At 34.8% G+C, this 12106-nt stretch overlaps 1 protein-coding gene across 2 annotated transcripts in view; it reads right to left on the bottom strand.

Annotated features, from left to right (window-relative positions):
* Nucleotides 1–12106, bottom strand: part of GLRA3 (glycine receptor alpha 3) — a 200957-nt gene that overhangs the window by 169386 nt on the left and 19465 nt on the right. The window lies entirely within an intron of this gene.

The following is a 12106-nucleotide window of genomic DNA, read 5'->3' as shown; positions in this document are numbered from 1 at the left end:
TGGATTGAGCCACCTTGAAATCAGATTCTCTACCCCAGTCAAGCCTTCATATGACTGCAGCATGGCTAACATCTTTGACAGTAACCTAATAAAAGATCCTACTTAAGGGGCACCCTGGGTGGCGCAGTTGGTTAAGCACTGGACTTCAGCTCATGTCATAATCTCACAGTTCACGGGTTCGAGCCCTGAGTCGGGCTTTGTGCCGACAGCTCAGAGCCTGGAGCCTGCTTCAGATTCTTTGTCTCCCCCTCTCTCTGCCCCTTCTCACTCACATACTCTCTCTTTCTCTCAAAAATAAATAAACATTAAAAAAATTTTTTAAAAAATCCTACTTAAGCTGTACTTAACCCAAATTTCTGACCTAGAGAATACTTTGGGGCTAATAAATATTTATTGTTGTTTTAAGCCACTACATTTTAGAATAATGTGTTATGTGGTAATTGATAAGTGATAATATTGAGTCAGTTTTCTGGATTGAGCAACTATATGTATGGACAATCATTCACTGATATAGGATAGAGTGAAAAGGGGAACTAGGTTTGAGAGTTATAATAATGGGCTCAAATTTGGACCTGTTGAATTAGAGGATGTTTTGAAATATCAAAGGGAAACTTACCTACTCTGATAGGTTCTCTGTGTTGAGAAACAAAAATTTGAAATGATATTTTACTGGATGGTTTCTTTGAAAATTTTTAATAAGCATACTGGCTATTATACTGACCATTCCTTCTGCCTAGAAGAATCTTCTCTGGATAACCACATTTATTGCTCCCTATCACCTTCAAGCCCTCACTTAAATGACACCTTCTCAAAAGATCTAATTGAATCACTTAACTAAAAATGTCTTCCTTCTCACATTTTCTCTTTTCTTTCTGCTTTAATTTTCTCTATAAAACTCCTTATTATCTAAAGTATTATTTATTTTACTTTATTTTGATATTTTTCTCTACTAGAAGATAACTTTATAAGATCAGGGATTTTGCTGTTTACTGCTGCATTCATGACACTTGGAATATTGATTGGCAAATAGGAGATATTAAGTAAATATTTTTGGAAATAAATGAATAAATAGTACTTGAAAAATATCACTAGAGTGGTAAATAACATTTTTATTTATTTTTTTAAATTTTTTTGACATTTATTTAATTTTGAGAGACAGAGAGAGACAAAGCACGAGCAGGGGAGGGGCAGAGAGAAAGAGAGAGAGAGAGACAGAAGCATGCTCTGCTCTGAAGCAGGCTCCAGGCTCTGAGCTGTCAGCACAGAGCCTGACATGGGGCTTGAACTCACGAATTGCAAGGATCAGGACCTGAGCCGAAGTCAGATGCTTAATCCACTAAGCCACCCAGGTGCCCCAATACCATATTTTTAAATGAAGAAAATCCTATGTGATCATTAAAAGACATTGATATGGAACTCAATAAACTTAAAAAAAATCATATTATAGTAATAATTATTTTTTATTTTCATAGAAGTTAGGTCTTGAAGGTGGTAGTTCAAGTAAGGATATGTTTTCCCAATGATCCTATCTGACAAAGTCAATGATTCAACTCTTTCAACTTTAGTGTAGCTCCAGAGAGCAATAAAAGTACCCTTTATTTGATTTAGAATATCACTGTCTCTTTGGAAAGTAGAGCACATAGAGTCTTTGTCTGGATGATACTTCATATTTCCTCTCAAAGTAAAAATGCCTTCCTTTAAAAGATTAGGTGAAAACTATGGCAAAGACTTTCCTGAAGTTTATAGTTCATGTTCTTCTCCCATGTAAACAATTTTGATAAATCATTTTTTAATCTAGAGACTTTAATGCTGTTATTTAGGCATTTGCAATAATTAGGTTTAAAAATATAAATTAAATCTGTAGCTGTATACAAATATATCATTACATTAACAGCTGCATGCAAAAGCCTTTCAGCAAAACTATGTTTAATTCCACCAAAAGACAACAAAAGCAAGTTTTTAAGATCTAAGAATAAACTAAACAAAAAAAATCTTAAATTTCTATGGAAGGTAAAATAAGCAGATTGTCAAGATAAGACAAAAAAAGGTATTTGTTCCCCAAGATTTTATTTCATATATATAACATATATATGTATGTATGTATTAACTATATGTGCATATACATATGTATATATACACCTATGTACATTATACATTTTCATATAGACTTTTACATCTATCTATATACACTCACCTATACATACAAAATGCATATTCTTGAACTCATTTAGTTGTACATATGCAGTAAAACCCACTTACCTAAACCTCTGGATGCAGTAGAAGGAATACTAATAAAGTCTGTAGCCAAGGAGTTTAGGTTATGTTATGATAGAAGAAACACACAGTAAAGAAATAAACATGTAACTAATAAAGATAATTAGAGGTTGTTCTATATTCTCAGAAAAAAATAGCCAAGATGATGAACTGATAGAGGCCATATTGGATGGATGGTCAGTAAAGACTTGCTAAGAAATTGAGATATAAGGTGAGTGTAGAGAAGAGTGAGGAGTGTTAGGTAGAGGTAAAGCTACTTCAAACTATGGTGTTGTGACAATCAACAATCTTTTGGCAAATGACATAAACTTGATCTCCTATTTCATAACATAAATATAAACAAATTTCAGATAAATTAAAGTTCTAAAGTATGTAAATAACTAAAATATTTTAAAATAGTTTAATAGTGTTTATTTCTGCTCCTTTGCAAAGTCCATTAAACTAATACCAAATGACAAAAGAGGTGTAGAGTGCAACTAAAAGACAACAACAAAGGAGATATCAGCACACTAGAAATTCCTATAAGTTCTGGAAGATGAAAAGAGGAAATAATAGACAGGTAGGTGGAGGGGGAGAGAGAATTTTCAGAAAGGTTAAAAACAAGCGTCTTCAAAGTAAATGAGCTCATTGAATTCAAAAGAGGTTGAACTAATAGAGAACTATGTCTAGAGCCATTATTGTAAAATTACCAACTATTAAGAATTAATAGAAGACCCTGAAAGATTCTGAAAGAAAAAAGAAAACACAAAATGAGACAGACTGGCTTTAGGCTTTTATATGAGTATTTGTACATGTTATAAGACATCAAGAACAAGCCTTCAAAGTTCTGGGAAAAATTATTTTTATTTCATATTTTTAATCCAGTATTCCAGCCAATATGTGAATCAAGTGAGCAGTAGTTAAATACCACAAAATAAGGAATCGAATAATCTACCTGTTTTATTACTTTCTTGGGAAAATCATTGAGAATATACTGCAGCAAAATGAGAGAGTAACCAAGAAACAGAAAACTAAAAGGAGCTGATACAACTTAGAAAGTAATAATGTGATTTCCTCATATGAGATCTATGCTGAAGCCCTCAAAAAAACAAACAACATAGCTTTGATCAGAAGAGAGAATGCTAAGAAGACCATTTTGCTGTAGAGTGTAGTCAGGTTTTGAATATATCACATAGACGAAACCACTGGATTAAGAGTGTGAGGGGTAAAAAAAAAAAAAAATCAGTCTTTAAAGAAATGTTTAATGTAAGTAAAGACAAAAGAAGAAATTAGAAAATTGAGGGAAAACAAAATGTAAAACAATGAGGACCTAAAGATGTTATTTAGATGTATGGAAATAATTATCAGAAGAAAAAAAACACATAAACATTTAAAAATGGTTGCTCTCCAGAAAGACAGCTAAGTATGAGGAAGATGGCATTGAGAAATGCTGTGAACAGTATCAAAGCTCTCTGTGTCATACAATTTTTAAATGTCATATTAAAATTCGACTTTGAAAAAATCTAAAGGATTAGAAATATACAAAAATTTATTAAAAAATTGTTGTAGACAAGACAAAATGAGAGCCTAAAGGGAAAGACTAATGTATTTAGTACCCACATCCACTCTTTTTCTTTATTAAATATTTCTTGAAAATGTACAATATGCCAAGCATCATTATAGGGGTTTTGGATTCAGCAACAAACAAAACAAACCAATATCCTTGATCTCAGTGAGTTTCCATTCCAGCAGAATGGGATGTGATAAACAAGAAATATACAGATTAGTAAAATGTCTGCTATTTTTTAAAAGTTTATTTATTTTTAAGAGAGAGAGAGAGAATCCCAGGAACAAGTCGGGGAGGGCCAGAGGGAGAGAGAGAGAATCCCAAGCTGGGTTCTCACTGACAGCACAGAGCCCAATGTGGAGCTTGAACTCATGAACCATGAGATCATGACCTGAGCCAAAACCAAGAGTCAAATGTTTAACTGACTGAGCCATTCAGGTGTCCCTCTATTTTAGGAGAAAGAGAAATTTAGAGCACAGCAAAGGATGATCCAGAGTGATGAGATATAGGAGCCTGTTAAAATCTTAAATAAAGTATTTATTGTAAGTTTCATTGAGAAGGTGATACTTTATCAAGGCATTAAAGTCAGGGAGTTGGCTACCTGAATATCTGAGGGAAGAGTATTTATTTAAACAGGGAGAGGAGCCAGTGCAAAGGCTCTAAGTCAGGAGAATAATTGATGTATTCACAGAACAAAAAAGAACTAGAACAGAGTTAGCAGGATAATAGTGACAAATTAGATCAAAGGGTTAGATGAAACACCAAATCATGTAAGGACACAAGAGCCTTTATATGGTATTTGGCTTTTACTCTGAGTGAAATTGATGATTTTAAGGCATTGAGTAGACACACAGCATGGCTTGCCTTTCTTTTATAAAGAATCACTGTGTATGACTAATTTGTTCAATATATGCTGGGGTGGTGTCAGGACGATTGACTGAGACTAGTTAGATCATTGTTACAGACCAGGTGATGGTGGCTCAGATCAAGCTGTCACACTGGAGGTGATGAGATGTGATCATATTTTGGATGCATTTTGAAGTTTGAGACAAGGTGATTTTCTGATATGTTAGAGGGACAAAAGAGAGTACTCAAAGATAAATCCACGTTTTTTTTGCCTAAGTAACTAGAAGGATAGATTTGATATTAACCAAAAAATGGAATATTGTGAGTAGAGTAGGTTTGGGTCAAGAAACTGGAGATTGATTTGGGGCATGTGCTGTCTGAGATGTCTATTTGACATCCAAGATGCTAAATAAGATGCAGTGAGTTTTATGCTCTAGAGTCTGAGAAAGGACATTTGTTTATTGGTTAAGGCACAAATTTAGAAAGTAGATAAATAGATGTGTTTAGGCCTTGAAACTAGAGCAGGTCACCAAGAAAGTAAGTAATACAGAAAAGAGAAGAGATGGAGGAGGAGATAAGAAAACAGCAAAGTTGAGTGGTAAGAACACCCTGGGCCATAGAAGGAAAACTGGTGGGGTGTGGTGTCCTGGAAGCCAGCTAGAGTAAGTATAACAAGGAGGAGGAAATGACTAGTCATTAAATGCTTCTGGTTGGTCAAATAAAATGACGAGTGACAATTAGCCATTTTATTTTGCTAAGTGGATGTCAACAGTGATTTTGACAAGTGCAGTTTTTGGGAAATTAGTGCAGTGAAAACCTATTTGAACGGTTTAAGAGAGAATTACAGAGAAATTGTAGCAGTGAGCATGACACTAATGTGCAAATCATTGAAGTAATGCATCAATATTAAAAAAAATTATGAATGGACCTTTGTACATATTTGGTGGGAACAAATTGCTGCAGCCAAAACAATATGGAGGTTCCTTAAAAAATTAAAAATAGAATTACCATATGATCCAGTAATTCCACTGATGAGTATTTAGCCTCCCAAAATAAAAACATTAATTCAAGAAGATATATGCACTCCTGTGTTTATTGCAGCATTATTTATAATAGCCAAAATATGGAAGCAACCCAAATTTCCATCAATAAATGAATAAAGGAGATTATATACACACACACACACACACACACACACACACACACACACATAATGGAATATTACCCAGCCATAAAAAAGAATGAGATTTTGCCATTTGCTACAATATGGATGGACCTAGAGGGTATAAATCCGTGTGACATAAGTCAAACAGAAACAGACAAATACCATTTGACTTCACTTACATGTGGAATGTAAGATACAAATGAACAAAGAAAAAAAGATGAGAAAACAAACAAGCAAAAAGAAAAAAAAAACCCCACAGGCTCTTAAATATAGAAAACAAACTGGTGTATGTCAGAGGGGAGGTGGGTGGGGAGATGGGTCAAATAGATAAAGAGGATCAAGAGTACATTTATCATGGGACACCTGGGTGGCTCAGTCGGTTAAGCATCTGACTCTTGATTTTGGCTCAGGTCATGATCTCACAGTTGGTGGGATGGAGCCCTGAATCTGGCTCTGCACTGACAGTGCAGAGCCTGCTTGGAATTCTCTCTCCTCTCTATACCCCTCCCCTACTCATGCTGTCTCTGTCTCTCAAAACCTTTAAAAAAAAGAGTACACTTATCATGATAAGCACTGAATAATGTACATAAATGTTGAGTTATCACATTGTACACCTGAAACTGATATAACACTGTATGTTAATTGTACTTCAGTAAATAAATAAATAAAACACAGGAAAAAATTATGAATGACAAGGTGGCACCACAAGTTAAACAAGCAAATTAAATAGTAGCTAGCTAATAAGGCATTAATATCTTAATTATATAAAGGACTCCAATAAATTATTTAGAAAAAGGTAATCCAATTGAAGAATGAGCAAAGCATATAGATAAGTAATTCATAGAGAAAGAAATAGAAACATACATTTAGTATAAAAGAGGATGCTCAAACTCAGAATCAATGTCCATTCAATTTTTTAATTTTTTATTGTTTTTTATTTATTTATGTAAATTCAACTCAGTTAACATACAGTGTGGGATTGGTTTCAGGAGTAGAACCCAGCGATTCATCACTTCCATATAACACCCAATGCTCATCCCAACAAGTGCCCTCCTTAATGTCCATTACCCATTTAGCCCATCCCCTCACCCACCTCCCTTCCAGCAACCCCCAGTTTGTACTCTGTATTGAAGAATCTCATATGGTTTGCTTCCCTCTCTGATTTTATCTAATTTTTCCTTCCCTTCCCCTATGATCATCTGTTTTGTTTCTTAAATTCCACATATGAGTGAATCATATATTTGTCTTTCCCTGACTGACATTTCATTCAGCATAATACACTCTAGTTCCATCCATGTTGTAGCAAATGGCAGAATTTCATTCTTTTGGATCACCAAATAATATTTCATTGTATATACCACATCTTCTTTATTCATCAGTCGATGAACATTTGGGATCTTTCCATAATTTGGCTATTGGTGATAGTACTGATCTAAACATTGGGGTGCATGTGCCCCTTCGAATCATAACTCCTATATCCTTTGGATAAATACCTAGTAGTGCAATTGCTGGGTCATAGGGTAGTTCTATTTTTAATTTTTTGCTTTCCACCTTTCCAGAGTGTCTGCACCAGTTTGCATTCCCACAAACAGTGCAAAAGGGTTCCTCTCTCTCCACATCCTCACCAACATCTGATGTTTCCTGAGTTGTTCATTTTAACCATCCTGACAGGTGTGAGGTGATGTCATTGTGGTTTTGATTTGTAGTTCTCCAATGATGAGTAATGTTGAGCATCTTTTCATGTATCTGTTAGCCATCTGGATGTCTTCTTTGGAGAAGGGTCTATTCATGTCTTTTGCCCATTTCTTGACTGGATTATTTGTTTTGTGGGTGTTCAATTGTATAAGTTATTTATAGATTTTGGATACTAGCCCTTTATCAGATATGTCATTTGTAAATATCTTCTCTCATTTTGTTGGTTGTCTTTTAGCCTTGTTGATTGCTTCCTTCACTGTGCAAAAACGTTTTATCTTGACGAGGTCCCAACTGTTCACTTTTGTTTTTATTTCTCTTGCCTGTGGAGACATGTCAAGTAAGAAGTTGCTGTGGCATTGGTCAAAGAACTTGCTGCCTGTTTTATCCTCTAGGATTTTGATCATTTAGTGTCTCACATTTAGGTCTTCCATTTTGAACTTATTTTTGTATATGGTGTCGAAAGTGGTCCAGTTTCATTCTTCCGTGTGTCACTGTCCAGTTTTTCCAGCAACATTTACTGAAGAGATTGTCTTTTTTCCATTGGATACTCTTTCCTATTTTGTTGAAGATTAGTTGGCCATACACTTGTGGGTCCATCTCTGGGTTCTCTATTCTGCTCCACTGATCTATGTATCCGTTTTTGTGCTAGTACCATACTCTTTTGATGATTACAACCTTGTAATGCGGCTTGAAGTCAGGAATTGTGATGCCTCCAGCTTTGGTTTCCTTTTTAAACATTACTTTGTCTATTTGGGATATTTTCTGGCTCCATACAAATTTTAGAATTGTTGGTTCACTGGCGTTATTTTGATAGGGATTGCATTGAATGTGTACATTGCTTTGAGTATTATTGATATTTGAACAACATTTGTTCTTTTAATCCATGAGCATGGAATGTTTCTGCATTTCTTTGTGTCTTCTTCAATATTTTCATAATCTTTCTATAGTTTTCAACATATAGATCTTTCACTTCTTTGGTTAGGTTTATTCCTAAGTATCTTGTGGTTTTTGGTGCCATTTGTAAATGGGATCAATTCTTTGATTTCTCTTTTTGCTGTTTCATTATTGGTGTATAGAAATGCAACCAATTTCTGTATGCTGATTTTATATCCTGTAAATTTACTGAATTCATGTAACAGTTCTAGCAGTTTTTTGGTGGAGTCTTTCAAGTTTTCCACATAGCGTGTATGTCATCAACAAAGGGTGGAAGTTTGACTTCTTGGCTGTCATTCAGAATAGAAGGAGAGAAAAAGAGTTTCCCAGACAAACAAAAACTAAAGGAGTTCATGATCACTAAACCAGCCATGCAAGAAATTTTAAGGGGGATTCTCTGAGTGGAGAAAAATAAAAAGAAGCCCAGAGCAACAAAGACTACAAAGGACCAGATAACATCACCAGAAACAGCAACTCTACAGGTAACGCAATGGCACTAAATTCATCTTTCAATAATCACTCGGAATGTAAATGGACTAAATGTCCAATCAAAATACATAGGGTTTCAGAATAGATTTTAAAAAAAGATCCATCTATATGCTGCCTACAAGAGACTCATTTTATGCCTAAAGACCCCTGCACATTGAAAATGAGGGGATAGAGAACCATCTATCATGCTAATGGACATTAAAAGAAAGCTGGAATAGCCATACTTAGATCAGACAAACTAATTTAAAACAAAGACTGTAACAAGAGATGAAGCATGGCATTATATCATAATTTAGGTTTCTATCCATTAAGAAGATCTAACAATTATAAATATTTACGCCCCAAACTTGGAATACCCAAATATATAAATCAATTAATAACAAACATAAAGAAAACCATCGATAATAATACAATAATAGAAGAGTACTTTAACACCCCATTTACATCAATGGACAGATCACGTAAGCAGAAAATCAACAAGAAAACAATAGTTTTGAGTGACACATTGGACCGGATGGGTTTAACAGATATACTCAGAACATTTTACCCTAAAGCAGCAGAATACACATTCTTCTCAAGTGCACATGAGCGTATATTCTCCAGAATAGAACACATACTGGGTCACAAATCAGCCCTCCAAAAGTACAAAAAGATTGAGATCATGCCTTGTATATTTTCAGATCACAATGCTATGACTCTTGAGTCAACCACAAGGAAAAAATTGGAAAGCCCTCAAGTACATGGAGGTTAAAGAACAACCTACTAAAGATTGAATGAACCAGGAAATTAAAGTAGAAATTTAAAAATGCATGGAAGAAAATCAAAATGAAAATATGACAGTCCAAACCCTTTGGGATGCAGCAAAGCAGTTCTAAGAGGACATAGCAATTCAGGCCTATCTCAAGAAGCAAGAAATGTCCCAAACATACAGCCTGACCTTGCACCTAAAGGAGCTAGAAAAGGAGCAGCAAATAAAGCATAAAGCCATCAAAAGAAAGGAAATAAAAAAGATTAGAACAGAAATAAATGATATAGAAACAAAAAAATAATAGAACAGATCAATGAAACTAAATGCTGATTCTTAAAGGATACATAAAATTAATAAATTTTATTTATCAAGTCCAGCCAGAATTACGAAAAAGAGAGAGAATGCAAAATAGATAAAGTCACAAATGAGAGAGGAGAGATTGCAACCAACAGCATAAAAATACAAACAATTATGAGAATACTGTGAAAAATAATATGTCAACAAACTAAACAATCTGGAAGAAATGGACAATTTCCTAGAAACTCACACACTACCAAAATTCAAACAAGAAGAAATAAAAAATTTTAACATACCCATAACCAGCAAAGAAACATAATCAGTTATTAAAAATCTCCCAACAAACAAGAGTCCTGAGCCAGATGGATTCCCAGGGAAATTCTACCAGACATTTAAAGAAGAGTTAATACCTATTCTTTTCAAACTATTCCAAAAATTAGAAATGGAAGGAAAGCTTCCAAACTAATCCTATGAAGCCAGCATTACCTTGATTCCAAAACCAGTCACAGACCCCACTAAAAAGAAATATTACGGGCCAATATCCCTGATGAACCTGGATGCAAAAATTCTCAACAAGATCTAGCAAATTGCATTCAACAGTACATTAAAAGCATCATTCACTGCGATCAAGTGGGATTTGTTCCACGGCTCCACGGCTGGTTCAACATTTGCAAATCAATCAACATGATACACCACACTAAAGAAAGGATGATAACCATATGATCCTTTCAATAGATGCAGAAAAAAGCATTTGAGAAAATACAGCATCCTTTCTTAATAAAAACCCTCAAGGAAGTAGGAATAGAAGGAACATACCTCAAGATCATAAAGACCATATATGAAAGCCCCACAGCTAATATCGTCCTCAATGGAAAAAAAAAATCTGAGAGTCTTTCAGGTCAGGAACATGATAGGCATGTCCATTCTCACCTCCGTTATTCAACATAGTCCTGGAAGTCCTAGCCTCAGTAACCAGATAACAAAAAGAAGTGAAAGGCATACAAATTGGCAGGCAATGCCCATTTAAACAGAGACTAAATACCATTACAACTAACCAAATTTAAAAGTTTAGCAATATGAAAAATTGATAGGTATATGGGTAAAATTTACTTTTATAAGCAATATACACTGAAGAAAGGCATATACAGCTATTTTAAAGGAGAATTTCATGGTCTATATTTAAATTACTAAGTCATCCTCCTTATGACAAGCATTATTTAATGCAAAATTGGCTGTATTAATAAAATAGGAAATGGCCTAAGTAGCTATAAATGTGTTTTTAAAAATCTCTAATATCGGGGCGCCTGGGTGGCGCAGTCGGTTAAGCGTCCGACTTCAGCCAGGTCACGATCTCGCGGTCCGTGAGTTGGAGCCCTGCGTCGGGCTCTAGGCTGATGGCTCAGGGCCTGGAGCCTGTTTCCGATTCTGTGTCTCCCTCTCTCTCTGCCCCTCCCCCGTTCATGCTCTGTCTCTCTCTCTGTCCCAAAAATAAATAAACGTTGAAAAAAAAAATTAAAAAAAAAAAATCTCTAATATCATCCTACTTTAGATCTATACACTAAAGCATTCTATGTGTTCCAAAATAGAAAGTATTTAAAGAAATACCATTGAATAAAAGAAATAGCAAGTGCAAAATAATGTTTTTAGCATAACCTCGGGGTCAAAGGGGATCTGAAATAGCATTCTCCCTTTCTCTCTCCAAATGTGGAACAATTCAAAAAATGTTTTCGAAAGGGTGAAGGATTTGAGATAACATCATCTTATAACTGATAAAACTGATTCTAGAGAATGTGTCTGTTATCTGAAGACACATTAGCTTCCCAACGCTGAATTTTGAATGATGCATATATATCCACACCTTCTCAAGGTCTGACGTGGAAACGGAACAGAAAAGCACTAGGCTATGCTGGTCCAGATTTTTCTTCCAAACCCCTCAAATAGAAGACCCACCCATCTATTCCGGGGTAGAATGACTGAGAGAATGGAGAGAGACCAGAAGAAGGCAGTAATTGTGACCAAGGGGGAGTTTTGATTTATCCAAAATACTTGGACTTTTATACTGAAAACATAATCATGTATTACTTAAGTAATTATAAATAAGTAAAATTAAATT

Source organism: Leopardus geoffroyi, chromosome B1 (assembly GCF_018350155.1).
Source record: "Leopardus geoffroyi isolate Oge1 chromosome B1, O.geoffroyi_Oge1_pat1.0, whole genome shotgun sequence".
Classification (NCBI taxonomy): Eukaryota; Metazoa; Chordata; class Mammalia; order Carnivora; family Felidae; genus Leopardus; species Leopardus geoffroyi.
Note: the sequence above shows the minus strand (reverse complement) of the source record. Positions and strands in the feature narration are given on the sequence as shown.